Source organism: Pleurodeles waltl, chromosome 5, assembly GCF_031143425.1.
Source record: "Pleurodeles waltl isolate 20211129_DDA chromosome 5, aPleWal1.hap1.20221129, whole genome shotgun sequence".
Classification (NCBI taxonomy): Eukaryota; Metazoa; Chordata; class Amphibia; order Caudata; family Salamandridae; genus Pleurodeles; species Pleurodeles waltl.
This window is the reverse complement of record NC_090444.1, coordinates 625,480,103-625,505,221: the sequence shown is the minus strand read 5'-3', so window position 1 is coordinate 625,505,221 and position 25,119 is coordinate 625,480,103. Positions and strand designations below refer to the sequence as shown.

General features: G+C 43.7%; 1 protein-coding gene across 1 annotated transcript in view; it reads left to right on the top strand.

Annotated features, from left to right (window-relative positions):
- LGALS8 (galectin 8) overlaps positions 1 to 25,119 on the top strand; it is a 225,922-nt gene that overhangs the window by 499 nt on the left and 200,304 nt on the right. The window lies entirely within an intron of this gene.

Here is a 25,119-nt window from a genome sequence, read left to right as displayed (position 1 = left end):
AGGTCGTAGCAGTTTCGCCATGCGAGGATAGGGGGCACCTACTTCAAATAATGGAAATAATAGAAATACAGACCCACTCTGTCATATGTCCCCTCAGGAGTGACAGTGGGAGAAGTCTGTGTTAGCCAGAAACACTCACGGTATTCCGAGGGATCATCGTAAGCTATCGTTCTCAACCAGAGAGCCATCCCCATATTATATTATTTCGTGTAGTCTTCTTACAGCTTGACTTTTGTTTTTGCAGCTTTTCTTTTATAGCGCGAACCTGATCCGAAGGTATTGAAGCGCTTTACATCAGCACCAGTTACATTACACGTTATTATTTTTTTATGCACGGAGAGATGAAGTGATGTGCCCAGAATCACAGGATATTCAGCCGACGCCGAGACTCTAACGTGGTTCACCAGTTCTAAAGTCGGAACACCAGGGACCCTATGTATTCTGACATATCACTGCACATAAAACAGATCAATTTAAACATCGCTACCTAGCCAGGTTGGATTCCTCAGCATTCCAGCTGTTCGTGTCACGCAGCGCTGCCAGCCTGCAAGAGCAAGGCCAATGCAGCTTTCAATTCAAAATCGCCTACCCACAGCCAGCGTTGAAGTACATAATAAATATGGAGCTGTGATCCTGAATGCAATGGGGGTGGGACCAGAAATGAGGCTATAATTAAAATAATCTGCAACTATTTTTATCACCTTTCACTGACATACATCTAAAATATAACGATACAACGCACACACCTTAAAATAAAAATATATATGTAATTTTAAGTATTTGGTGGGAAGTGCACTATTTTATTTTATGACAGTTCAGTTGGTTCATGCGATCACTGCAGATGTTTGTGTAATTAGACAGGCACAAAAATGAATAAACTGAATCCTGGTTGGCGTGGGGGATTAGTGACAAGCATTCTTATAGTGCTACAAAGTGCAACTGAAAACACTGTGTCTATGCAAGTAAATATTTTAAGGTTGTAAAGCATACAGTATAAAATGTGCAAAGAGATTTGAGCCCAGATTTACAAAGGCTTTGCTCTGGGTTTGCGTTCCTTTTCTAACAAAAACCCAACAGAAAGGGGGTCATTATGACTTCGGCAGACGGAAAAGCCAGTCTGCCCAAGTCCCGACAGGTAGGTGGCCACCATTGTGGCGCCTCCCCTCCGGCCCCATGACTAGCTTCCCTCTGGCCCAGCGGGAAACTGCATACAGCATTGTCGCCGGCTCGTAATAGAGCCAGCGGCAATGCTGTAGTGCGAAGAGTGCACCAGCACCCATCACAAAGTTCACTGTCTGCAAAGCAGACAGTGAACTTTGGCACGGGGCTGGCCAAGGGGCCCCCTGCACTGCCTATGCCAAGTGCATGGGGCTCTTTGCACCCTCCATGAAACCGCTGGTGGAGAAGGGAGTTGTAATCCCCAGGGCAGCATTGCTTGTAGCGCTGCCCTGGCGAATTAGGACCATCCGCACCGCCACACCCTCCCGTGGAGGAAAAGTGGCGGTGTTGGCGGTCCAATAGTGGCGCTACTACCGCAGTCGAAATGTGGCAGCCGGACCGCCGCATCGGCGGCGGTCCGACTGCCACTGCAACCCTGGCGGTCTTAAGACCACCAGGGTTGTAATGAGGGCCAAAGTGTTTAGGTGGGATTTACTACCCAACATAAATCAGAATTTGTGTTGGATAATAGCTCAAAGTACTGCAAAGTTGTGCAACGTGCTACCTTGTTTTACTTTGCATCAAGTGGGTTTTTCATGGGTGATGCATGGAAATTCCCAAGCAATCATCCATGGATTTTGACGCACATCCCTATCCACAAAGATTCGTAGACAGGGATTTGCACCAAAAACCTATGACTCCTTGAGGCAGGCTCAACAAGGAGAAATGTAACTTCTCCTGGTTTTTCCTACTGTGCATGTGTGCTGCATTGTACAGGATACATAAAAAGCAGTAAAAACCTTTAAGCATAAGTTTTGTGCTATAAGTACAAAACCTGTACTTCAGACAACACAGATGGCGCTAAGGTGCCTGCATTGGCACATGGATGCCTAAAGTAAACCAGCACATCGAGAGAGAACAGTCACATCTTAGTAGACATGGTGCTGTTCTGCTTTCTCCCTCTCACACAACTAGCCAACTTAACTTCCCTTGCAGCGTTGCATTATTTCATGGTAAATCAAGACCTTAGAGTTTAAGATCAAACAATTGCTTTCATAATACATATTTTTTAGTAACACACAATGAGACTGTACCTAATGCAAGCATTTTTTATGTTTCTGTTAGAAAGACTTACTGCATTCCTCAGCTGATAATACCCTTACATTATTACTTTAAGAATGAACCTTTGTCACCATGAGGCCTTGAACAACATATACTGGCTCCCGAAAGAGCCTTTAGATTTGCTGATTAACCAATTTCACACACTTACGTTTCTTCCTGGTAGCAGTCACTCTAGAGCAAAGACTTGTTTCATCTTTCCCTGTCTTCCTCTTCCTTGGCTTCTCAGTGCAGGAGACCGCCCTCCCTTCACTTTTAGCCAGTCATCTCAAGATCGGCAATACCCATATAGAAACAGTTTTTTTTAAAGAAAATGTAGGGGAACTGTTTTTTATGAAATTATTAAAATAGATCCCGCCCACTTCAAACACTGCCTTTTGTAAAACTTGTTACTCACAACTCTTAGAAACAGCAGAAGCAGAGATCTCAAGTTCTAAAAATTCATAGGACTGTGAACTATTTGGCATATTTGATGACATCGTAGGAAGTGATGTCACAACAACGTTGATTACAATAACAGCATGATACTTCATATGGTTAAATGATAAGTCAAACTAAATGTAAAATTAATAGAATAACATAAAACCCTCAATAAGGTGGACGAGCAGGCAGTAGTTTCGGAAAAGCATTCATAAGTGTCCAAAGCATTGCCTCAAATCAGTCAAAAGAGTCCGTAGGCGCACCCCCCAGGGGTAGTGCAACTTCTTGAAGTATACGCATGTCTAAGGAGCTGCTCTGCACACAGCAGAGCTCTGCACAGAAGTGAATTTAGAGATCATGTTCTAGATTTCCCAAGAGGTTTGACATTTAGCCTGCAGTAAGTGAAAGTTCAAGCCAGCCTCCAAATAAATTGGTTTCACTCTCAATGAGTGAGACCTGGAGTCTCTGCAGAAGTACAATACAAAGCTCTCAGAACCGTGGTACAGCCCTACCTAGATTTAGTGCTCATGTGCTCTGAAAATTCTTAGATTACAACGTGAGACCAGCTTCAGAGCATTCCTATGTACCTCATTTACAGACACCCTCTCGTGCAGGTTGTTCAAATTAATTTATTCCCTGAGCCATTAAATGAACTCCCATGCATACATTTGCCCAGTGGGTAACTCGTTTATAGTTTTAAACCACAGACATACTACCCGATTACCCCCATAGCTTTTTTTCATTCCCCTTTAAAAAAAAAATTGGAACAACTTTTAGTTAAAGGGTTGCCGTTGGCATGTGTAGTAATATTCAGGCCATACGTTCAAATTCTGGACATGGCCTCAGCCTTCCATCCTTCTAAAGTTCGTAAATTGTGTACTCACATTCAGGAGTCCCCCAAGAAGAAGAGGGCTCCCACATTGGCCACTTAGTGGAGGAACTGTGGGGCTCACCTCCCTGAGTGAGGCTCTTGCAGCACCAATCTAGGCAGCAGCTTTACTAGCGTGACCGGGCGAGACACTAGGGGAAAATCAAGTCAGAGGGTCCCCAACAGTGTAAGCATTTAGCCACATATATAAGAGAATCAAGACGCTTTAGAATAGTAAGAAAAGTAGTTGGAGCATTGTACCAAAATCATAGGTGGAATGGGAAAAAAAGAAACCATACTTAAGAACTTAGTGCATCAAAACAGACCTCAAGGAGAGAGTGTTGACAAGTAGGTTGAAATCATTCACAAACTCGACATGCCTACAGAATCTCAGGGAGGATCTAACCAATCAATTACTAAAAACTTCCTCCTGCAAGATTTTTGCACAGCAGAGATAAAGGCAGTAAAGACAGACCTACAGCAAGACATGAAAGACTTATGCGAAGATGTTACCAACCTAGGTGGTAGAGCGAATAATCTAGAACAGGGCTTCCCAAACTGGGGGCCCGAGCAAATTTTGGGAGGATCATGAAAGTCGGAGCAATAAATAAAGATACCTTTAAATTCTGTATTTAATTTGGCACATTTGCTGGTGATTCAAAAACACAGGTCAAATTTCCGTCTGCTTTATTCTTTTAACATGGGGACTGTTTATTTGTGTGTTTCTGACTGTAAAGTGAGAGGAGTCTTTAAAGTGAATAAAACATTCCCTAGCTTACGTGATGAAGAATTTTTACTTCCATTAAGGAGGTGTAATGTATGCTGTCGTTCTTCACTTTATGTTTAACAGCAGCCAGATGAGCATAGCATACGTTTTTAAGAAACTACCTATCCCATGAACAATAACGAAGGTAGGGAGAAAAAAACCAATAGCAATGTCCAGCTAATACCAATCCTGCCTGCCAGCATATAGTCCTTCTTCTCTGTCCCTGACTCCTTTTTCTTTGTGCGACAATAAGCCTGTCATCCTCGTCTGTTACACCTGCTTGGAAGATTTGTTACCAAAGAAGACAGAAAAAGCTTTGCATTAGATTAGGAAGTAACATATCAGTCATTATGTCTTATTATGCATCAAGGGACAGAACTGGATACAGTTCTTTTAAGCTCTTACACTGAGTATGAATCCTATAATCATCAGTGGGTTAACAAACACACAGAATTAAACAATGATACATTAAGTATTCATTAATAATGAAGTCCATTCAGATGAAAACAAAATACCTCATTAATGGATGGGAGTAACAGAACACTGGTCTTAAGGTGGGATAATATTTGCCTCTGTAACCTTAATATGACAGAAAATTCTTCATCACATAAGCTAGAGAATTTTTTATTCTATGTCAGGACTGGAGACGAGAATTACGCTGGTTTAAAGCTTACTCACTACCAGGGACGCCATGTTAATTACCGGCTTGAAGTAAAACTTCTTGAATGTGGAGTTAGAGGATCAATCAGCTGCAGTGATTTTATCCTCCAGCCCTGCACCCAGGTTGAATGCCTTTTATGCTATAGCACCTTTCACTGAATACGTGCCAAACATACAGGTGTTCATGCCCACTTTCTGCATTACCCATCTGACTCATCGGGTAATAGCCATAAGAGATACCTGCCTTGAACTTTTTTTATGGAGGTGAGGAGTTGTCTTTCCCCAGTGGTCTGAGTTCCTCCGTCAAAGCCTCATAAGCTTTAATGAATCGAACCACACATAATTTCTGTTGACAGTAAATGAAGGATAAAATACCATCTTAGTATTGATCTTCATCTGTTTCGAAATGGGGAAGGTAACTCTGTCAGGGGTAAACATTCTACTGTAGTGTCCAGAGCTCTGATGTCCAAGACTCTCCTACAGGAAATTAATCATAGTAGCATCACTAACTTACTGGACAGCTCCTTCCTTGACAAGTTTTTGTTGCTCTGCCAGGGTAGGAAAATGTTTAGGACCTGGTTAATATCCCATAAGGAAGATTATCTCCGTTCCAGTGGAACCAACAGTCAGCTATCTCTCATCAGTTTCCCCACCAGAGGGTACTCCCTGACAGGGAGACCCTCAATGGTATCATGACCAGCAGATATGGCAGATCTAAAGGAATTTACTAATCTATAAGCCATACCTTGTAGTGCCATCTCAAGAATTTTTTTTAGCACCTGGACAACTTCGCACCGCATGGAATTCAGGCCCTTCTTTACACACTCCATCCCAGCCATCAGGTCCAGTAGGATTTGTATTTCTAGACAGTGGAGGATAACCATGCCTTTGTGAGGAGCGATTGAGCCTGTTCCGAAAGTACAGGGGCCTGCAACCATTTCCAATACTTCTCCATATCATGAGGCAGTGTGGCTTCCTGTACTAGCTTGTGAGGGTTCTTGATGGCTTGTGAAGCAGATCCTGAGAGAGGGGTAGGGAGATCGGAGAATCCTAGGAAATCTCCATCAGGACTGGATACCAGACTTGAGATTTCCAAAAGGTGTCACTATTACCAGGTCGGCACATGGCCTCCTCACCTGCTCTGAGATGCGAATTATCATTGAAAAGGGGGGAAAATGCATATCCCATCTCCTTGTTCCAGTCCTGGAGAGATGCAACTGTCAGGTCCCGAGCAGAAGAACAGAGGACGCTGACGGTCCATGCGGGAGACAAACAGGTCGGTTGTGGACGGGCCCCATGAGCCGTCCAATGGCCTGAAAATCTTGGGGTCATGCTTCCATATGCTCATGTCCTGTACCTATCTAGATTTCCAATCCGCCACATTGTTCTCAGAGCCTGGAAGGTGCTCCGCCATCACTGAGACTCAGTGCGCAAGGCAGACCTCCACGAAGTCCCAGACCAGGTGTAGGAAGTTGGCTATGTAGATATTATTTCAATGTGAGAGAGAGTGTGCATAGAGTCCAAGGGTTCCCCTTAGAGGTTGAATGTGCCAAAATTAGATAATACTAATGCTCTATTTTGTGGTAGTGTGGTCGAGCAGTAGGCTTATCAGAGGGTAGAGTAAGCATTTGTTGTATACACAGGCAATAAATGAGGAACACACACTCAAAGACTTAACTCCAGGCCAATAGTTTTTATATAGAAAAATATATTTTCTTAATTTATTTTAGAACCACAAGATTCAAGATTTGAGGTAAGTACATAAAATGCAAGGTACTTCACAAAGCTAAGTATGGAACTTTGAATTAAAGCAGTAGTACACACAGTATAGGTTAAAATGGCAATAAGCTATTTTAAAAATGGACATAGTGCAAAAATCAACAGTTCCTGGGGGAGGTAAGTTTAGTTAGTTTTCTCAGGTAAGTAAAGCACTTACACAGTCAGTCTCCTGGGCATAGGCAGCCCACCGTTGGGGGTTCAAGGCAACCCCAAAGTCACAGCACCAGCAACACAGGTCCGGGCAGGTGCAGACATCAAAGGAGGGCCCAAAACACATAGGCGGATATGGAGAACAGGGGTGCTCTGGTTCCGGTCTGCCGGGCAGGTAAGTACCTGCGTCCTCTGGGACCAGACCAGGGGTGTTTTGTAGAGCACTGGGGGAGGGGGGACAAACAGGCACACAAAACACACCCTCAGCGGCACAGGGGCGGCCGGGTGCAGTGTGCTAAGTAGGTGTCGGGTTTGCTATAGGAAGCAATGGAGGGACCCGGGGGTCACTTAGGCGATGCAGGCAGGGCACAGGGGGAGCTTCTCAGGCCAGCCACCGATTGGGCTAGGATGAGGGCTGCCTGCTGGTCACTCCTGCACTGGAGGCTGGTTCCTCTCGGTCCTGGGGGCTGCGGGTGCAGTGCTTGGTCCAGGCGTCGGGTTCCTTGTTACCAGGCAGTCGCAGTCAGGGGGAGCCTCTGAACCCTCTCTGCAGGCGTCGCTGTGGGAGTGCAGGGGGGTCGACACAGGTTATTCACTTCATCTCAGTCGCCTGGGAGTCCTCTCTGCAGTGTTCGTTCTCTAGAGTTCGAGCCGGGGGTGTCAGGTGCAGAGTGAGAAGCCTCACGCTTCCGGCGGGACGGGAGAGTTCTTTTAAAGTTGTTTTTAAAGTTGCAAAAATGTTGCAGGTTGTGAACAGTGTCGCTGTTCTCTGGAGTTTCCTGGTCCTTCAGGGCAGTCCTCTGAGTCCTCAGAGGTCGCTGTTCCCGGTCGGATGCGTTGCTGTGCCCGTTCTTTGAGTCTGGAGACAGGCCGGTAGGACTGGGGCCAAGTCAGTTGGTGTCTCCGTTGTCTCTGCGGGGATTTCAGGTTAGCAGTCCTTCTATGTGTAGGTTGCAGGAATCTGATTTCCTGGGTTCAGGGTTGCCCCTAAATACTAAATTTAGGGGTGTGTTTAGGTCTGGGGGCAGTAGCCAATGGCTACTGTCCTGGAGGGTGGCAACACCCTGTTTGTGTTTCCTCACTGAGGGGAGGGGGCACATCCATAATCGTATTGGGGGAATCCTCCAATCTCAAGATGGAGGATTTCTAAAGGCAGGAGTCACCTCAGCTCAGGGCACCTTAGGGGCTGTCCTGACTGGTGGGTGGCTCCTCCATGTTTTTCTCATTATCCTCTCCTGCCTTGCTGCCAGAAGTGGGGGCAGTAGCCAGAGGGGTGGGCATCTCCACTAGCTGGGAATTACAGGGATGCTGTAACAAAAGGCATGATCCTTTGAGGCTCACAGCCAGGTGTTACAGTTCCTGCAGGGGGAGGTGAGAAGCACCTCCACCCAGTACAGGCTTTGTTCCTGGCCACAGAGTGACAAAGGCACTCTCCCCATGTGGCCAGAAACACGTCTGGTTGTGGCAGGATGGCAGAAAACTGGTCAGCCTAGCACTAGGAGTCGGACTGCCATTCAGGGGGCATCTCTAAGATGCCCTCTCGGTGTATTTTACAATAAATCCCACACTGGCATCAGTGTGCATTAATTGTGCTGAGAAGTTTGATAGCAAACTTCCCAGATTTCAGTGTAGCCATTATGGAACTGTGGAGTTCATGTATGACCAACTCCCAGACCATATACTCTTTATGGCTACACTGCACTTACAATGTCCAAGGTCTTGCTTGGACACTGTATGGCATAGTGCTCATGCACATATGCCCTCACCTGTGGTATAGTGCACCCTGCCTTAGGGCTGTGAGGCCCGCAAGAGGGGTGACTTACGTATGCCACAGGCAGTGTGAGGTGGGCAGGGCACTCTGAGGGGAGTGTCATGTCGACTTAGTCATTTTCTCCCCACCAGCACACACAAGTTGTGAGGCAGTGTGCATGTGCTGAGTGAGGGGTACCCAGGGTGGCATAAGTCATTCTGCAGCCCTTAGAGACCTTCCCTGGTAACAGGACCCTTGGTACCAGGGGTACCATTTACAAGGGGCTTATCTGTGTGCCAGGGCTGTGCCAATTGTGGGAACAAAGGTACAGTTTAGGGAAAGAACACTGGTGCTGGGGCCTGGTTAGCAGGGTCCCAGCATACTTTCATTCATAACTGGCATCAGCAAAAGGCAAAAAGTCAGGGGGTAACCATGCCAAGGAAGGCATTTCTTACACCAGGTCTGACAGTGCCTTGAATTTCGTGCCCCCCTAGGCAGTTGACATATCAAACTGGTGACACGTTGTCCATTTTCAAAAGGATGCAGCATTGCACCTTGTCTTTTGTCTAACACCTGACCCCGAATAATCGTGCAAGCAGTTCTAGACAATTTATGTGGAGCTTTTGTTCTTGAGGTGACCAACCTCCGCAGGGGATAATCCTCCTCAGCACGTGCGCCAGCCCATCCTGCTTATATCAGATTCTGTGATGAGATCCGTGCTATACCCGGAGATTACTCTCCCATTCCAGGATTCCATATATGTTAACCACTATTGCATCTCTTCTCTAGCCTCCGGTGAGAGATGGCCTGAAGGAGAGGAGTCCCACTACTCTAGCAGTTTGGTGGACCGATGTGTTTGGTTTTAAAAGGATCGTTCATAGTGTATGCTTGATTGTTGCTATCTTCCTGGAGGGTAAGCTGAAAGTGGTTTCTTGGTAATCTGTGACTAAGCTGAAAAACATCAGTCTCTGAGTCGGGTTTAAAATGGGACACAGGCTTTGCAGTGGCAGGCCTGAAATATTTAAGGCGCTACGTAAGCGTGTGGCACAACCTGTGCTGCAGGCCCTCTAGTAGCATATAATTTACAGGCCATAGGCACATGTAGTGTCACTTTACAAGGGTGTTACAAGTAAATTAAATATGCCATTCGGGTAAAAGCCTATGTTACTATGTTTTTAGGGAAAGCGCACAAGAACTTTAGCACTGGTTAGGAGTAGTAAAGTGCACAGAGTAAAAAGGCCAGCAAAAACAAAGTTAGCATAAACAGGCGGTCTGAAGGCAAAACATTAGGGGAAATCGACTCCAAGGATGCCAGGTTTGGGAAGGCACATTTAGTTGGATATGTTAAAAACCCTTAATGCTGTGGTTCCTAGTCTGTGTGCACTGGCACCCGGTGGGTGCGCCGTCAAAACTCACCAAAGGTGCCGTGCACCAACCACGACACTTTCACCAACTGTTTTGTTTTCTTTGGGCACTCAAACCAAGGTAAATATGCAAATGTCCTGAGCTTACCGCAGTGCGGTTATATATTAGTGGACTGGGAGACTCGATTCCCCGTAAGTTGTTTATATCTGAGAGCAGACTTCCCTTAGTAAAACTTTGATTATTAACTTTATCAAAACTGCACCAACGGTTTCTTATGAAAATGCTGGTTATATTTGTGATCTGATTTACACTTTGAAACGGCTTGGGTCAGGTATATTTTGTTTGGCATGGCTTAAAAAGTCCATTTTTATGGAAGAAAACCTGGTTAAAATGTTTTTTTTTTGTTTTGCCTGGAGGAAGCTGTTTACTTTGCAAATGGCCCGAGGCGCCTGGGTCCTTGGCATTGTCTAGTCTCCATTCCTGTCATGGTGTCGCTGCCCAATTCAAACGTCCCATCTCACACACAGTCACTAATCCAAGCCTTTCAAAGTGGACTCTGCAAGCTTTCGAATTTTAGGCGCACACATGCGTGTTTTGTACTATTAGTAGTTTACTAAACGTGCTCAAAGGAGATGATGTGAGGATGTGAAGTGAGATGCTGTAACCTTGAAGGAAATCAGATTTTTCCCTAATGCACTTGACGTTATATATAACATAGCTCGATGCATGGAGCTTTAACCTATTAGGCACGTCATTTTGACTGATCAGTATGTTTAACCTGTGTAGTTGTTAGGGCTTAGTAGAGAACCTGATATGTAGAGTAAGCTTTTGGTTGTTACCTGCTGGATTCAAGTTTTAAAGAGTGGTAAATCAAGATGCACATATGTGTTTTTACCGAAGCACTGCGCACAGTGGAATGTGATGTGTTCATGTATGTCCCAGGGTCCTGTAGGGTACACTGCAGGGAGAGGTCAGTGCTACAGTCTAGCACTCACAGGGCACTTCTGGGGAAAGATCATATTACTTGAAAGTGTCCACCACAAGCAATGCCCGGGCCTTTTTTCAGAACTGGATGTTCAGCATGATCTGAAGCTCAGCCCTTAAGGGGCTATTTGCCAAGAAAAAAAACAAGCAATAACTAGTCCAAACTTTAGTCAGCGGCATGAACCGAGACCAATTCAGAACCCAACTTTCATACAACACTAAGTTAGTTGGATTAACCCTGGACACAAACCTCAGTTTCAAGGACCACACTGCTAAGGATACAGGGACAGCCTGGTATCTTCAGACTGGAGGCAGTAATGAGCAAATAAGAACAAACTAGACAGCAGACACAGAGCTTCTCTATCACCCAGGATCTGAAACAACTTTCCTTTATCTATCAGGGCCTCACAAACCCTGCTCAGGAACGAGCTAAAGACACACTCTTTAAAGAGCACTACAACACAGTGCAGTAACAGTCTTTTCTCAAACAATCCTGTGTCCCTCCAATCAGTTGTTGACACTTCATGGGGCCCCGCAGAGGATAGGGTAGGATTACATCTCTGATTATAATACCTTCATCAACTTCATCCCAATTATTTTCGGGGAGAAAAATTGAAGTACTCCAGCGGTCGGGCTTACATGCCACCACCAGCCAAAAAAAGAGCTGCGGCCAACGGCCAGTAGGTCAAGAGAGCCGCAGGTCGCAAAGGTTTGCGAACCACTGTCTTAAGGGAATGTAGAGGAAGAGGGGATAATTAAATCCTAATTAGACCAATTGCCAGATTGACTCACACTGTAACACAATACATACCTATAAATGAGACAAAATCCTAAAGTTAACAGCTGTGAAACTCAATGTCAGGGGTCTTAGTTGTGCAACTTAGCATCTCAGTATTCTGTGGGAGCTGTAGGGTATTAGGGCGGACATCTGATTCCTGCTATAGATATTCTTACTTCATACAAACCAACTCTGTCTGCGTTCTCAACACTACTCCAAAGAATATCATGCCCCAGTGCCATCTAAGAAAGCTATGTAGACCTGAGCATAATAGACACCTGGCACCACGGCTGCTATCAGACTATCTCTATTTTTCAGATGCACATCAAACCTCCGTGCAAACAGACTACTTACTAGTCTACCACTGCCCGTTTTTATTTTACATTTTTTATTGCTATTATACAATTAGACAATTGTACAACAAAGTTGTAATGGTATGAACAGTAGATCATATAGGATTCAGCTGGTTCAGAAAAAAACTGCACTTTGTATAATTCAGCCCAGTCAGACGTAAACAATAAAGCAAGCAAAAACATTGTACCACTCTATTAAAGATCTAAAAAACAAAACAGATCGTGCCGAGCTAGGTGGGTTTAATTGAAAGGGTAGAGAACCTGGTGAACCCAACGGACACCTATTCTCCAGTGGCAGATCAGTGATAACTTACTCCCTAGAGGTATGTGGCATCTGATGACTCCCTATTAAAAGTTCAAGTCGTGCTTCATGAGATCTGGGAAAATATTGGGTAGTACCTTTCATTTAATAACATGGGGGAAATGAGACCTGAGGTATTGCAGGAAGGACTCAAGGCTGTGCTTAGAAGCCGGTTTATGCAAGAGGCAGGTTGTCTTAAATACATGGGGCAATTATTTGGAAGGTGAAACACTGAGCTTAAGAAACTAAAAAGCATGCACAAGTTTAACCCATGCAGAAAGATCTCAAGAAAGTTCACTTTGGTAAGAGGGCAACTATGAACCTTAGAGTATAATCTAATGTTGGGAAATAGAGCTAATTATACCCTAGCCAGGGTAGGAGCCCGATTCTATGAAGGGGACAACAACTTGGGTACATTATTGACAAATAAATTGTGTGTGAATGAAGCCTGTAGATATATTGGGGAAATAAGCTATGGGAGCAAAGTAATGCAGGTGAGTTGGGAAGGAAAACAGCAGACCTTTGACACTTCCTATGAAACAATGTACAAAGGAACCCCTGCTGACCCAGCAGCTAGAAGCGCATACGTGGGCTCCATATCCCTCGCCATTCTAGAGAGCTCCATAAGGAAAATCGAAATAATGGAGGCAATAAGAATTTTGAAAGTAGACAAGGCCCTTGGGTCGATGGTTATACCCAATGATTTATAATTGTTTGTCCCCCAGTTACTGTCCCAGAGCAGGCTTATAACAGCTTTAACCACAAGTGGGAAATCTCTCACACAATGGTGGAATCACACCGAAACAGGATAAATACCCCACTGCAGCACAATCATATAGCCTAATTTCCCAGTTTACACAGACATCCTTCGATGCAGAAAAAGCATTTGAGAGTGGATTGATGCATGAGGAAAACCACAATAGATGGATTTGGGCTTGGAGATCGTTTTAGGGACTCAGTGACTATTCTGTATGAAGAAACAAGCAAATGGCAAATTATCTACTCTGATCCACCGTGGAACTCAAAATGGATGTCCCCATTCATGGCTGCTTTTTACCCTCTACGTAGAGAGCCTTCTGCAAAAATTAAGGGCACATGCAGATTAAGCTGATTATCTTCCACCAGGACACGTTCAAACATCGTTGTACGCCGATAACATCCTGTTGTTCATGAAGCATTAAAACCCTGAGGGAACAGGTTCCTCTTTTGGAAGAGTATCAAACAAAAGTGGACCTCCAAATTAACCAATAAATCGGAGGGAATGATCCTGGTGGGAGGGCCCTCTTGCCTCGCAACCTCTCGCCACAATTCTGTTTAGGTTGTCACTGGAAGGTATTTGTTACCTAGGAACTCATCTGAAGTCTAATCCCCACTTATGCACAAGTAGGAACCTCAAAACTCTGTTGAAATAAACCAAGGCCACCATATCCTTCTGACGTAATCATGCATTATTGTGAGCAGCATTGCAAGTGTCAATTGAAATGCGGGTGCTACCAGGAATCTTATACATGCTCTAGGCTCTTCCTCTCTCCATGAAAGATGACATAGCATAATTGCAAGATTCTTGCAACATATGTATGGGTGGATGGAGACCATACCTCACACTTCCATGGAAAAGCATGCACAAAACACCCGAAGCAAGGTGGGCTGGGAGTGCCACACATATACCACTATTGTCAGGCTGCCCAACTGCATTACAAGGTGGAATAGCTATGCAGTAGAACCAACAAACTGTGGTGTAAAATATACCCAAATTTGGCCTCTTGCCCTATGGGAAAAGTACCCAAGCACCAATCTAGCCAAAATCAATATTTATCCTGTTGGAACGGAGCCTTGCATGGTGATGTGCTTGCACCCCTTCTCTGAGAGCCCAAACTACAAACATTTCTAGATCCCTGGTGTTGATTTTTGTTGTCATGGGCGAACAAAGATCATGCGTGGGCACTATGACATAGACTTGTCTCATGAATGGCAGTGTTGTTGTTTTTGGACCCAGGAGGGATGCTCAGAGAAATAACCTTATTGTGGTAAAAGGCTATTGCCTTTGCCAGGAGTTAAGTAGCACAAGTGTGGTGGTGGCAGCATACTGTGTAGAAAAGAGTAGAAGTGAACAAGCTTTTTTAGTTGCTTCACGGGAGTAAAGACTCCAGGCTCACTCATATAAAGTTCTGCTGCTGTGTGCTTAACTCATCCTTGGCCTACATTAAGTTAGTAGGTAGAACTGTGCAGGGCATGTGTGTTGTGCAAATGTGCTGGGTGTACATCTGCCTGTGAATTGTATAGTACATGAAAGATTCTAGGTTCCTTTTTTGGAGATCCAGGGCTGTCTGGAGAAGTATGTGGATGTAGAGGAATCTCCACAACAGATTTGTGGATTGCTGCATTCCTGTAAGCTGGGTGGGAGACACACACTTGAAGAAGAGCCAGCTCTTCAGTACACTTCAAAGGGGGCTTTTTGATTCAGGGAAAGGTCACTGCACAGGAAACTAGGCACATCTCAGGAATGAGATGGAGCTGATAAGAGACTCATAAAGAGTAGGGCTGATAGGGTACCTTTTGAGGCAGATATCACTGTGACTGGCATCTAGGTGTGAACCTCTAGTCACTCCCATGACGTGTTTTAGGGCTATCAGATTTCGAGTGGCTCCTGCTGTGAACTGATTTCTGGAGGAAAGGCAAGGCAGAGGAGGCAGAAGTCTTGCAGAGCTTCTCCGTCTCACTCAGCTCGACGGACTCATTGACAGTTTTGGAGTCCTTGAGCTCCCTTTCTTATAGTCCATTTCCAGACACCAAATGTGATTTAGGTTCTGAGTCATTGAAATTTGTGCTGATGGTCTTCCTATTGAAGATCCACTCCTCCAGGAAGCAGTCTGGCACAGCATGAACGACTCCTAGTGGTAGATGGTAGATCAATAACGAGTAGATTTTATTCTATGTGGCAGACTATCTTGGGTCAGCCTGAGAACTGGGGATACTAGCATTAAGACTGTATATCAGGGTCATCAAAGAGTGGTGAGGAGGTAGGGTTGGGTTTGTTCTGGGGTGGGAATTGGTGTTTGGTTTATAGTGTTGTGTCATTACAAAAAGCTAATACAAATATTGAAATCCAAAACATGATGTACTATTTATGTTAATTTGAACTGTTACAGCAGCTCGGATTATTCAAACAGATTTTTGACAAGCAGTGATTTAGCCTATATGTTTGACCTTTGTTACTGCATGTACACATGCAAACACACAATTCTGACACACACATTGACAGACAGGACATATTATTGCAAATATGCAGGGAGAGCAACATGCCAATAAACACTTGTACAGGCACAGATAAACACACCTCAGGGGTGTGGAATTTAATGAAATATCTACTTGTCCATGGGACAGGTTGTTTCTTAAATCTACTTGTCCTGTAAAAAAAAATCTACTTGTCCCTTTGGTGCCATGTAGTGCAGTGACAAATTATGGCAGCAATCTCATTATGTAAGAGCTCTGATAATAGCCTCTGATTATGCCAGGGCTACTACTATAGTAGGGCGTGAATACTTGAAATTTCAATCCCTACCATAGCAATTCCCTTATTTTGCAACCTTTCTGCAGATCCACATACTGGGCTGGAGGAAGAAGTAAGCAATAGTTCCAGGGCTGGAATGCCTATGGGTCTGAAAACCTACTAACTTGCATGTTTTAAGGATTTTCACCAGCTCTGCTCTAATCTTTTATCCATGAGAAAGGTTGGAAATTTACTCCTGACAATGGCAGGGTTGGGGAAAAAAGTGGTCGGAGGGAAAGTAAACTTGTAAACGCTCAATAGATTGTCACATGAGAAAATCTACACCTGCATATTTGCTCGTGCTAAAATACAGTTCACAAATATTTTCTAGGAGTACGATTTCCTGGTCTACTTCTGTAAGTTCTTGTGAATTCATGAAAGCCGCTAATTCAAAGACATATATCTGTGACTTTCTTTAATAATTGGCTCCCTAATTAGGTCTGATGTTAACAAAGGCATTGTTTTTATTAAACTTCTATTTCTCGATTTATTGGCTGCCTTTACTGTGAGTGATCACATTCTGCACTTCCACAAGGAGCATATTGGCACACAAAGTAGTTTTGTTCAGTGCAGGAAATACTGTGGCATTCAGTGGTGTAACGAAAGTGGAGGGATCCCCCCTGCAAAGTGCATGGAGGGACCCCCTCTCCAAACTCACTCAGGGCAGATGCAGTGCTGAGGGTGCCCCCTGGAGGGGAGCTGCAGGGCAATTGTTATGGCAGTGGGTGCAATGTGTGCTTTCTGAGACCAAAAACGTTTTTTCTTTTTATCAATGTTTGTTACAATAGGGAGGGCCTGGCAGCTCCCACATCAATAAAGTGTTAGAAAAGCCATGTCAAAACAAGATACTCATTAACGAAACCAAAAGATTCACAAAAATGTCAGATCGGTCTGTTTTGCCAGTGATTGTTTATTTTCATGCTTCCCATAATCATGTTGAAAATAGTAACACTGATTTTCCATTAGGAATAACTTTTGGAAATACTAACGTGAATCAACACATTTTGCTAAATGACACATCAAAGAAATAGCACCTAAAATTTCATAGTACAAAACGTTTTTTTTCCTACTTGTATTTATTTCTGAACATTTTATTTTGAAGGCAAAGAATCATCACTCTTGCTTACAAGCTTCTGCAAACATTTGAATCTAATCAGAGAGCTTTCTAGATGCATTATACTTAGCATCATATAACATGTGTCAAACGTGTGTACACTTTGTTTTTACTGGAAACACTGCCAGTAGTGCAGTGTGACCTTAAAAAGTGTATTTACAGCTCTCCCTCTAATAATGAAGTATTTATATTAGTGAACCATAAATACAAGTTCGAACAGCATTAACATATGAACATACATGACCTCAGCCATAAATACAAGTTTGAACAGCATTAACATATGGACACACATTACCTCAGCCAAAGGGTTTGTGCTGCTGGGGGTTGAGCCTACTTGTCCCAAGGACAAAATAAACATGAAAACTTGTTTCCCTGGACCCCAAACAATATGTCCCAGGCGTCAGGCGATAGCAATTTCACATCCCTGACACCTACTTGCAACTATGCAGATAAACCTGCGACAGTAAGACACACATGCACAAACGTCTATAGGCTCCAAGTAAAGACCACCAGACATGCAGTCACCCATACACATTAGCTGAGAGACATGCTATGCTATGTTGGTTGCACATTAGGCTGTCCTGATGTCATCTCACAGTGCTAGATTTTGCAAGACAGCACAAAGGTAGTAAGGAGGCAGAATAAGGTCAGAATATTGTGAGTGGAATAATGGTGTGATAGTTGATGGTCGACTTCAGGCATCTGGTTTGCAGCGAGAAAGCAGAAAAACAAATAGACTGAGGAGACGGAAGGGTAGAAGAGGCATAAATCAGTAGAGAGTATCACATTGATGTGGTGTATCAGGAGCTGAGGGTCAGATAGAAATGGTAGTCTTTGATAGAAGTGGCAGGGCTAACCAGGGAGAACAAGGTACTCATGTGAAAAATAATTTGTGAAGACTTACACACACTGATAACAATGATGCAAACAAACATATAGCTCTAAATGGCACTTTGTTACTTTCAGACAGCACAGTGGGTGGTGCCTAATAGGTAGACAAGGTGGTAAAACAGATACAAAGAATAAGTATAAGAATAGTTAATTGTATGTACACAGCTTTCATGTTCATTAATCTTTAGACACATTGCTCATGAAATCATATTTGAGGAGGAGGAAAGACTGGTTCAAGATCTAATTCATTCCTTGACCTCTTCTTAGAGAAATCATCATAATAAACTTTATTTCGGTTGAAAACCATAAAAGTACAGATAAAAACTGTGAATTTTAAAAGTTTGTTAAAAAAAAAATACATACAAGATATGATGCACACAGAACAACTAGTAGCAAAGGGGTTTAAAATATAAAAATGTCATAATCTTATTGAACTAAGAACACCATACTGCCAGTGGGGGTACCATAATTTAAAATATTTGAAAGAAAAAAAAAAGAATGTACCCCACATCAAGGTCTTCAAAAGCCATTTAGAAGCATTGCCAGTAGCTAGACAAGTTGGTATAAAATGGAAAGTGCAAAGCAAGAGAGCCAAGAAACAAGAAATATGAATAAATATCTCAACATCTGAACCAAGCTAAACATCTAGGGCTATTATAATTAAGTCAGTGTGTTTGTTCTTATGCACCAACATTTGTGTAAGAATTTGGCAACCGCATATATGTACAATTCAGAAGTTTCTGCACGCAACAATCTTAGTGCCCTATTACACTGTCTGGTCCCCAGTCACCTGCAAGTATCCTTCCATTTTTAAGTAAAACATTTAAGATCTAGGATACCGTAACAAAATGATATATATTACTGTTTGGCTAAGGGGACTGTAATGTAATCAAGAAAGTCTTCAAACCCACTGTACTTTTGAATGTCCATGACGTCTGATGTAAATAGTCTACATTCAGTCTTTTGACTTCCACAGCCCAAGTGTGCTCCCAATAGGCTTCCTTCAGTTGCGCTCTGGTTAAAGGAACTGGTTTAGATTATGTGCCTCAGTGCTGGTCAAGGCCCAAAGCTCTGAAAGAGGCCTTTAAACTTGCTACCCACTTAAATTTTCTCCCCTTATCCAGATCTACAATTTCCATAAAGGCACATACATATTTGGAGCTGGAGTGTTCCTCAGTCTCCACCAATACAAGATTGGATGTAAATTAGCCTTGTCCATAAGTGACTTCATGCCCATGTCCCACATTAAAGGCGGCATGGGGGTGCTCCGGGGTAACTTCACTAAGGATCTTAGAGATTTATGTTCGACAGATGCCAATGGCGTGGCCCCAGCATAACCCCACAGTGCAGCTTTAATTAGTGCACTTGCTACTGCCTTTGTCTGATAGATCTTAAGGGCCGGAAAAATCTTTAGGGCCGTAGTTAAGTAACTTGGTCACTCTCAGTGCATGCTGGCACAAATGTAATCCACTCTTCCTGATTTGGGCAGAGTGGGACATGTTGGCATTTGATCTAATACTCAAATAGTCAAAGTCATCCACCCTCTCCAGAAAGTGTCCATTGATTTTAATAAGTCTAAAGCTTTTAGGTGGATTAATACACATGAACTTTGTTTCCTCAAATTTATTTTTAGGCACAGGTCTTGACAAAAAGCAGCAAAGTTATCCATAACAATCTGTAGACCTGAGATGGTTTTTGAGGCTAGCAAAGTGTCATCTGAAAGAGAAGAATTCGTGTTTTAGAATCTACGATCATTGGGACAGCACTCCTGCACGGCACCATTGGTGCCACTGCATCATTTAGGTACTGGGAGAAGAGAGTGGGGGCAAGCACACGCCCCTTTCCTACCTTCCTTTCAACTCTAATACATTGCGTAATCTCACCTTGCTGCCTCCGCCTCACTTGCTCATATGTGCCAGAATGTAGCTGGATTAGAATATCAAGTAATGACAGGTGATGCCCATCTTCCTTAATTTCTCTCATAGTTTGTGTAGAGGGACTAAATCAAAGGCTGTTTTAAAATCCACAATGATTACAAATAAGTGGGCCAACTGAATGACCGGGTTTCCAGCCCATAGACAGAAATCTGAACACCTGATCTATAGTGCTGTCATTTTTTCTGAACCCGGCTTGCAGATCCGACAGGACGGCTGCTTCTTCAATTCAGGATTCGAGGGTGCTAAGAATCTGCCTACAGCATATCTTCTATGACACGTCTATAAGGCTGATTGGCCTATAGTTCAATAATTAATCTTTGGCTTCTTTTTGTGGGCATGTACAATTTCTGCAGCTTTCCAGGAGGGAGGAACCTGTGCACCACCACTTCTGCATTTGCAAGTTTATTAAAATATATAGTCAGGTTTGAAAAGATCACCTGGAATCCCATCCGGCCAAGCCACTTTGTCTGACATAATACTAGTAATGGCACTCCTGGTAACTGCAGGGTCTAGATGCATTTTAGATTTGGTTGCCTGGCATCTTACCTTTGTCCAATCTTGGAGGTCAGAGGCGGCCTCTCCTAAATGTCATGGAGGTCAGAAAAGTGTTTCCACCATACCTTAGGCTGAATAAAAATGTTTAAAACTGTGATTCTGCAGTTGTCCCCACAACCACTAGCTCCCATTTTTTTTTCCTATCCTTCTCCTTTACGGCATCAGATCTTTGATCCGAGCGTTTGGAATCCCAAGCCCGTTGGGCCAGTGCCTGGTTGTTTTTATAGTGCGCCCTCTTTTATCTTATGAGATCAGCTCTACCTGATTTAAACGTATGCAACAAATCAGATTTTGCAACCTGGCATTCATTGTTGACCCATGAAGAAGTTTGTTAAACAACAGAATGGTCCTTCCTGGCATCTTGTCAGAAACAATAACCAACTTCATGGAAGATAGCACTATGAATATCAGGGATGGTGAGGTTTCTAGCCTCGACTGTGTCAAAATATCTATTTACTTTAGTGCTATATTTAGCCCCCTATTTATGGAAGCCAAGGTGGACATTGTGGCCCAATTTAAAATACGCCTATGGTTGGCTGGCCTAATGTCCCTACTTAATGATTTTGGGTCAGTTTCCAAGCATGCCACAAAGCCCCCTCATTGAGCAGTGTAAAGCATTATGGTCACTGTCTTGCCTTTGTCTGACCACCAGATCCTTTACAAACCTCTATGAGGCCAGAGAGACAAATACATAGTATATTCTGCTGGTGTGTCCTGGGCAGTTGTAAGTATGTCGAGCTTGAAGGTCAGATTGTGTGCAGCCATTATGTGCCCTAGGACTATACAGCAAAGACAGAGACAATTAATTGGTATGCGACGTCTGTGCACCGCTTCACTGGCGAAATCTCTAGAACAGGACTACTCCATTTGCGGCCTCAGTGGGGGACTCACCATTAGGGTCTAGGGGCTCGAAAGTTGTGATAACATCTCCTCCAGGGCTTCATGTGTGTCAACATCCCCCACTGTGTAACATGAACTAGTTCAAAGTAGGAGTTTCCCTGGCATCTCACATTCCTCTATTACATATGTTGTAAATATGGGTTGACCGACCATCCTTGCTCGTAAAGTTGATCTCCAAAATATCAAGAGAATCCAAATTAAAGCAAACTTATATCAATAAGGTTGATCTGATCCATATAATAAGGCCACTCGGGGGCGATCCGGGAGAAAAAAATTCAAATAGCCTGGCCTGTGAACAGGTTCCAAACTCCGTGTCTCCTGGAATAAGCAGTTATCAATAAACGTGCCCTAATGCGGGTCTGCAGGCTTTTTTTTCAAGCCTGCAACGCTCCATGATATAATATGTATACTTCCCCATTCTTTAGCTTGAACCCGTGACTGAGCTAGAAGAGGTGTCACTACTGCTAATCCAGAAAACACTCTGCCCGTCCTCCTTGAGGTATTCTTGTGGGTCTTTTCATCACTCTGCACAACATGGGCCTTGAGTTTACGTCAATCGACCATTGATGTCCCTTCTTCGTCTCTAACCATGGGATAGAAATGTGGGGCATGAGGATTTAAACATGCTGGTTTTAATTTGAATTGAATTGGGGTATTTGAAGGAGGAGATTTTCGCAGATCAGGGGCCAGATGTACGAAAAAAGCCTTTTTGTGCATCGGAAATAGCGATTTTTAAGAAATCGCTATTTCTGATTCGCAAAATGCAATGTATCATATTTGCGATTCGGTAATAGCGATTTCTTAAAAATCGCAAATGCTATTACCGAATCGCAAATTGCGATACCGGCCCCCATTCGCATCTATGGGCCTGTCGGCCCATATTTGCGAATATTTTGCATGCCCCAAATTGCGAATTCCTAACTGGAATTCGCAATTTTGGGAAATGCACAGTCCAGGGTGCTGGGGGCCTAAGGCCCCCTCTGCTGCACCCCAAAACATTTTTTAACAACATGTAAGGTGCACACATGCCAAAAGGGCATGTCTGCTTTACATGTAAATATTAAAAATACATTTTAAATGCATTTTTAAAATTTGCACATGGTTACCACCAAGTTCAACTTGGTGGTAATAGCGATTCCTTAATGCCCAATTCGCATTAAGGAATTGCTTCATAAATGTGCTTTAGAAATCGCAAATAAGGATTCCTTATTTGCGATTTCTTATTTAGAGTGTCGCAATTCGCGACTCTCTAAACAGGGTCGCAATTTTAAGGAATCACTATTTTAGCGATTTCTTAAAATTGCATTCAGAATGCCTTTGATACATTCTGAAAGGGCCTTTTGCATTCGCAAACGGGCATTCGAACCGTTTGCGAATGCAAAAAGCTTTGATACATCTGGCCCTTAGTCCCTCCAATCCCTCAACCAGTGCTTAATTTGTGCTTGTTTTTAAGGGCCAGGGCTTATTCTTCTGCCTCAAGCGTTTGTAGCGAGCAAAAGACACATATGGGAGAGACGGAGGAAGGGAAAAATGAAAAAAGCGCCACAAAGGGAGAAAGTAGAAAGCTGCAAGAGTGAGCTGAAGGGGCATGGAGTGGCTTTATATGGATTGAAGAGGCCCGAGATGGCTTCAGGATTACTCCGCCTGAGTATTCTGTGTTTGCACATTTAATTGCAGCAGCCGCGTGTTTAAGAGGAGGGCTTTGGGCACCCGCACCTTTTTATTTACAAATTAAGCACTGCCCTCAACTAAGTGTTAGAGTCTGAGTTTAGTTCAATAGAGTCACCATTTAGCCATGTTGGGTTATGAAATCTTTTGGTGCTAATAAGTTCCGAACAGATTTTTAAGCAACACATATATACTGGTCTTACCAAATATATGCATTTGTTTTTAAGTGACTCCTCAGGCTCTCTTGCCCCAACACCTAATTCCGGCACATATGTTAAATAGACGCTAGTTGAGATCCTTCCTTCATTACTATGCACTTGACCTTCAAGAGCCCCCGTGTTACCAATTTGTACAGGCTGCCTTGATGTAGGCCCTGTTATGTATGTTGTGTGTGTGTAAGCTGTAATTCATTTGCCCTGGATAGGCCTTCCTTCATGGGCCTGGTTCCTGTGAGAGGACGCGCTCCGGTTTGAAAAGATGATTGTTAATGTGGGATTTATGCCCTCGGACCAGGGTATTCATATCGCTGCCTGCCCTACGCCTATTACGATCTGTAATTAGAGAGGTGTACCTATTGTTCCCACTTTCCCCTCACCCTGAACCACTTTTGAATTAGCTCGTATGGGGTAACTCCAGGACTTCTGTCCCCTGGGCATGGCCATTGGGCACAGTGGCATGTAGGGGGGCCCAAGTTAGGCCCCCCCCTTGCCACTTCAATAAAAATATATATACTTACCTCAACTTACCTGTACTTATCTGGGATGGGTCTCCCCCATCAATGGGTGTCCTCCAGGGGTGGGCGAGGGTGGCAGGGGGTGTCCCTGGGGGCAGGGAAGGGCACCTCTGGACTGTTTCCATGGTCAGAGACCATGGAAGTGAGCCCACAGGTCCCTTAACGCCTGCCCTCACCCAGGCGTTACAAAACAACGTACATCAGGCTGTGCGCCGTTTTTTTAAGGCCCACCCCCTCCTGTGCGTCAAAATGACGTGGGAGTATAAATAAGGCGCACAGGCCTTAAAGTCATTTTTGGGCCGGGAACACCTACCCTGCATGTCATTAACACAAGGTGGTTTCTCTCATCCAAAAAATGACGCACACAGAGGATTTTTGACGTCCGCGGGATCGGGCGTCATAGTATAAATATGGGGCAAGGTTTGCGCTGAATGTGCGTCAAAATTTTTGATGCTCATGCGGCGCAAACAGAGTATAAATATGCCCCTTAGTCAGTAACTGAAGAGGGCTGACCCACTGCCCCGTGCTGCTGTGGGCGGAAGGAAAATGAATGACACAACAAAGAATGAAGAGGACTCGCTGCTGAAAATCTCCTATCTGTGTGTGTCTATATATGAACATATATTATATGTAATATACATGTAATATATGTGCATAAAGTAAAATATATATAATATATGTAATATATAATATATATTTACTGAAAAAAACAAAGGTTACAGAAACTTTATAGTGAAGATGACGTTTTACCCATACAAAATGACAGAAATTCAGTAGTTATAGTTATCCTTATGTTAAGAACTATAACTCGTGGCCTAAAGTTACTTACTGGCACAAGTTATGTTTTCTTCAGATAAGTATAACTGCTGAATTTCTATGGTTTTGTATGGTTAAAACATCAACCTAACTATAACGTTCTTGTAACCTTTGTTTTTTCAGTGAATTTATGTGTTTTCTAAACGGAAATTGATATGTAATTATCACACTTTAATACAACCACCGTCGCGCACCGCAGAACAGGCTCTGTGGCCAACCCCCTGCATGCACCCAAACCCACACCATGCACGGCCTTTGGCCTTACGCAGCGCGTTTTGGTGTGTGAGTGGGGGGGGGGGGTTTAATTGTTTTTTGGATCTGCATATTCCTTTGTGAGTTTACATGGGGTGGGGGCTCTCTGAGAACCACTGTGGATCCGTGGATCAGCCTAAGAAAAGATTGGGCCACGGGGACCCTTTCATCTCTTCTATTCGGACAGGATAAGTGTATCCTGTCCCCTTATGTCAGTTTTTTATTGTTTTTGTCTTCCCTGGCCCGTTGTGA